We start from the raw sequence: 5,898 nt of genomic DNA on the forward strand, positions 1-5,898 counted from the left end.
TCTGGTATAGCAAACTGGAACAAGAATCCATAGTTAGATAAATCACAGGCCTCAAGAGAGAGTTTAATTCTATTTAGTTTTCTTCTTTGGTAAATAGTATCAAACCACCATCTAAATCTTTACCTTTATATCCATCAAGTAGAGAAGCTGTCAACACTCACCAGCGCATGTTCATTTTGCAATGGGGAATGGTTAATGTAGAGATTCACAGTTGGTCAAAATGTAGAGAATATGTGACTGTGGAGTACTCAGCCTTAATAGAACATTTCTATTTCATCCTGTTTCCTCAAGGCAAGGGTCATCATGGAAGTGGGAAGCAGAAAGAGTGGGTCAACTGCAACGGAACAGTGTTTTCCTGACATGGCAGGGCTACTTCACACATCCCCTCACAGAGACTGTGGTTGGATGGATTGGAGATGGGCTCATGTAGTCCAGTCCCAAGCTGAAAAGCTATAGCCAATTGATGATGTCCAAGGAAGTAATAGTTTTCTTCAAGGATGTGGCCCCTGGTGAGTTTCCCATGCTTTAATAAATTACTTCATGCTTATGCAGGTATTGGCAGTCCTAAGTAAACTCAGTGGAGGGGGTGGGGAAGAGGACATGAAGATAAGTAGGTGTTCTGGTAAGAAGATCTGGAAAAAGCTGGGAGAGAAATGGGGTAAATATGGTCAATATACTTTGTATATATATATAAGAATTCTGCCCCAAATAAAATATTTTAAATGTCAAATATTGATTGGTCATTTCATTGGGAGAACATTTGAAAATAAGAAACACCATAATGAGCAAGCTCAGGAAACTATAAAACAGTCACTGAATAAACAGACTTCTGGGTTAAAAGTTAGGAAATGTGTCTACCCTCAGAAGCATTGCAGGTGTGGTTGCTATGTCACATGTGCATCAGTAAATGGCAAAGAGGAGAGAGGCAATGTCTGTGTTCAGTGTTCTGACCTATGAACATCTTTTGATTGGTAGCCTAATATTTCCTGAAAAAAAGTGAGACCACCAGTCCAGAGCCAAGCAGGCCTCTATGGGGAGCAAGCCAGAGGCTAGAAGAACCTCACCTGGGCCTGAGGGCTCCCAACTAGAGTGAGCCCAAGATAGATGATCCTTGCATGGGGCTACTAGGGCATGCCAGTCCAGGAGTGAGTCTGAGATGACTACTAAACTGGCACCATGAGATCTAGAGAGGGAGCTAGCCTGAGAGGACCACCAATTGGGCACCACACAAGATTGGGTGTTAGGGGACATAGCATACCTGAGATGGGCCGCTGCCCTGCACCATAATGCATGAACAGGGCATAGATCACTCCTGAGACAACCTCAGACACTCACAGACTCTGGTACATCTAAGAGGAATAAGTGGTGTAGAAATGGAAGAGAAAGAGAAACAGAAGGATGTGGGAGCAATGAAGAGAAGCAGAACTGGAGACTTGAGAGAAGTGAGGAACAGCCTGATGTGAATAGTCGGTGATACCACTTGGAACCATAGTGCAGAGTCCTGGCCTGTGATGCCATTGAGGGCCACATCTGGGTCTGTGGCACTGCGGTAGCAGGGTTCTGTTACCACCCAAGGCCAGGTGGATGTCCCTGGTCTGGGTTGTCACCTGGGAACATATCAATGTCTGAGAACTGTGCAGAAATGGCCCCACCTTGGTCCTAGAGGCAGGAGAGCAGGAGAGCTGACTCCACCCGTAGCCAGCTTCAATTCTCAGGAGAGCAGGCCCTCCATATTGCCCAACATGGGAGATCTGGCCCTACCACTCATCTCTCATGTGGAGGTGTGGACTAGGGAGAGATGCTTACCACCTCACCCCTTGCCTCCACTGGCAGGTAGGAAAGCTAGCCCTCCTAGGTCTTAAAAGTGGGAGAGCTGTCATTGCCCCCTCACCTGCTGTAACATTCAGGATAGCAGGCCCTGTAAGTCACCTGGGCAGCACAGTAGAGCTGGCCCTGGATGTGGGGTTTACAGGTGAGCAGCCCAAGGATGTGAGCATAGGAAAGCCTGCCTGGCCTCTTTTCAGCTGGGCAGAGGCATGGGCTAGAGAGGGATGCCCTCTTCTCCTTTATCCCTTGCTGTCTATGGTAGGCAGGAGAGCTGGCCCTGGGGTCATGAGAATGGGAGAACTGGTCATGTAACTCACTTGCTACAAAACTTGGGAAATCATTTCCTGCACCTTCCCTGGGCAGAAGGGTAGAACTGGCCCTGGTAGAGGAGTTTACTAGTTAGCCAGCCCCGAGAACATGAAAGCAGGAGATACCTGACCACCTCAGATACCTCTCAGGCCTGGATTCAGGGCTTTGAGTTGGCCCATCCCAACATCTATCGCATGGGTGACATGTTGGAGTGTAAGAAGGAGCTCGTACTATGGATCTAAAACTATATGATCTCCATGAAAGAAGGCAACAACAGCCTATCTTTAAAGAGTGCCAGAGAGGTCCCAGTATTCATAACATAAAAGAAGCCAGAGGCCTCTTACCAGACCAACAAATCACTGCAATGAACATCTGCAAGCAAAGAAGTGAGGACAAAAGGGTATACTGTGGGACACACTGTGACATACTATATCTTTGACAATGACTTTTTTCTCTGTTGTTGGGCAGGGGTAAGTTGCAAGGGTGGAGGGTGGGTACAAGGGGAGGAGCATTGGGGTACATGATGTAAAATTCACAAAGAACCAATAAAAAGTTAAAAGAAAATTTAGTAAATTTGAGTTCTATTCTTAAATATCATTATGCATCTATGTGACCTTCCAAAAATGCAATTAACTAACTAGCTCTCTGCCAGTTTCCTATAAAATGGGAACCAAGTTTTACCTACTTATTCATCTGAGGGAGTTTGAAGGAGCAAATGACACAGTATCCATGAAGTTTTCTTTTACCTTCATCAAAAGAAGACAGGGGGTATTTGCTTTCAAAATATACATTAAAAAAGTAAGAATGTGGTTATGTTCAAAACAAAGTAGGTATATTTTTCTATCAAAAACTATTTTTTCTTATCATCCAAACTGACATAATTGACAAGTAGGAAAAGTGAGTCAAATGGCATAAGCTTTCAATTATCAGTCTGGTAATCTAAGAAGGTGCACCATAGTATAATAGGGCATTCTATACTTGAGCTCTGGAACCAGAATAATCTCATATCAGCGTAATTTCATACACTATCAGAAAAACTATATGAAATGCTGTATTCATTAATGAGCTTGATTGCAACTAATCACCTTACAATTCATTCTTAAATCAAAAGATTTCATGAATTTCATCTTAAGAAAATACAATTTTGTTTTAATTATACTTCCATAAAGTTGGGTTGGAGTAGTAATTTCAAATCCTAAGTTTGGCACTGTTGATCTCAATCACAATATTTCTATCTTTTTATAGTTCTTTGTATTGCAATGACAAATTGGTTGTGACCTGTTGAGGTTAAGATATTTCCATCTCCTATAGCAAGGCATCAGAGAAATAAAATGGATAAGAAGTGAAAAATAAATTAACTAAATGTTATAGCTATGTAGCTGAACAAAGAACTCTCAGTGACTTTATTGTACTTAGTAGACATTATTATATTTGGAATGTCACAAGAAGTTTCAGAAGCATTTTTCTATAAATTTAAATATTTGTATAGCAGTTGGCTATTAAAACATCAAGGAGACTGATCATGAAACATGAGGAGTTTGTGGTAGAAAAAAAACAGACCTTTCCAAGGCTGCACAATGAGATAACTAAATATAGGAATCCAGATAATAATTTTTCTTGAAATAGTAATTCAAATAACATGACTATGTTAATCAGTTGGCAGAGCTAATTCTAGCTAACGTAGACATTTTATTTATGCTCTACCTATAGGAGAACCACGTTGTAGATCAATTTTTGACTTTGGGAGAAAAAAATCTAGGTGTTGTTCTCAACCTTCCTAATGCTGTGAAACTTTAATACAGTTCCTCATGGTGTGGTAATCCTCAACCATAAAATTATTTCTACTTCATACCTGTAATTTTTCTACTGCCATGAATCATAATGTAAATATCTAATATGTGGGATATTTGATATGCAACTGCCAATGGGGTTGTAACCCACAGCTTGAGAACCACTGTTCTACAGTAAATTCAAAGGTGACCACAACAGTTTGCATTCACTTATTAACAGTGAATAAATATTCCCCCTCCTCCACATCTATGCCAATGTTATCGTTGTTGTTGTTATTTGCTTTTTGGAGTTTAGTCATTCTGGCTGGGGTAAGATGAAATCTCAGCGTAGTTTTCATTTGAAATTCTATGATGGCTATGAATATTGAACATTAAAAAAAAACAACCCGTTTCTCAACCATTTGTGTTTTATCATTTGAGAACTCTGTCTAGATTCATGTCACATTTGATTTTTTTGGAATTTTCCCTCCCAGTTCCTACCACCTATCCTTTCTCAAGACCCTCCTGTGTGACCCCCTTCCAAGTTGATAACCTCTTTTTCTTTGCTACTGTTATACATACAATGGATATTTACTCATTTTTAGATTACTTTATTTTCTGTGCATGAGTGCATACGCATACATCTGTGCGGCATGCATGTGCCCCTGGTAGTCAAAAGAAAGTATGGATCCTCTGGAAATCCAGGTTCTTTTCAAGAGCAATTAGTGCTCTTATCTGTTGTGTCATCTTTCTAGTCCCTTCATGCTCCATGTTTTAATTGACTTGTTTGTTTTCTTGCTGTTTGTTATTGTTGTTCTTTATATAAAGATACAAACTCTTGGTCAGATGTGTAGATTCTAAAGTTTTTTTTTTTCTCATACTCTAGGCTGTTGCTTCTCTAGAATGAAGATGTCCTTTGCTATAAACACCTTTTCAGTCTTGATGCTTTCACTGTTGGGATCCTATTCAGAAAGTCCTTTCCTATGACTCCAAGTGTGTTCCCTCCTTTCTGAACTATCGTATTCAGGGTGGCAAATATTAAGCCATGATTCTTCATCCAGTTGGAGTGGACTTTCATACAGAGTGAGAAATGGAAACCTAGTTTTATTCCTCTATATGTGACTATCTTTTCTTCCAGTATATAATGTTGAGCTTTGTCAAAATGGAGATGATTGTAAAAGAGTGGACTTAAATATGTGGATCCTCAGATCTATTCTATTAATCAATATGTATGTTTCTATGCCAGACAACACCATGCTGTTCTTTTTAGAACAGGGCAGAGAATATATTTATTGTGAACAATGGTTGGTAATTGTTAGTTCTCTTCTCTTGAAAATATGTTTTCATACAATATATTCTGGGGTTTGTTTGTTTGTTTGTTTGTTTGTTTGTTTTTTTGGTTTTTTGAGACAGGGTTTCTCTGTGTAGTCCTGGCTGTCCTGGAACTCACTCTGTAGACCAGGCTGGCCTGGAACTCAGAAATCCGCCTGCCTCTGCCTCCCAAGTGCTGGGATTAAAGGCGTGTGCCACCACCGCCAGGCCCATTCAAAATATTCTGGGTTTCCCTTCCCTTAAATTCCTCCAAGTTTCTTCCCTATTTCCTCACCTTTCTTTTTCTTTATCACTAGAACACAGACAGACCCAGTGGACTCAGGACCTTTCTGGCCCGCCAGAAACACATCATCCTAAAATGTGGCTAAAGATAAAAATAAAAATAAAAATCTTAGATGACAGCAGATACTGGTGAGGATATAGAGAAAGGGAAGACTCCTCCGCTGCTGGTGGAATTGCAAGCTGGTACACCCACTTTGGTAATCAATCTAGCAGTTCCTCAGAAAATTGAGCATAGTACCACTTGAAGACCCAGTTATATCACTACTGGGCATATGCCCCAAAGATACTCTAACATATAACAAGGACATATACACCACTATATTCACAGCAGCCTTATTTATAATAGCCAGAAGTTGGAAACAACCCAAATGTCCCTCAA

General features: G+C 40.6%; 1 non-coding gene across 1 annotated transcript; it reads left to right on the forward strand.

Annotated features, from left to right (window-relative positions):
* The first annotated feature begins 853 nt into the window (after positions 1-853).
* On the forward strand, positions 854-984 carry LOC116096248. The gene has a single exon (XR_004120916.1). It is a non-coding gene; the product is annotated as a small nucleolar RNA SNORA17 (small nucleolar RNA).
* Positions 985-5,898: the final 4,914 nt, after the last annotated feature.

Source organism: Mastomys coucha, chromosome X, assembly GCF_008632895.1.
Source record: "Mastomys coucha isolate ucsf_1 chromosome X, UCSF_Mcou_1, whole genome shotgun sequence".
NCBI lineage: Eukaryota > Metazoa > Chordata > Mammalia > Rodentia > Muridae > Mastomys > Mastomys coucha.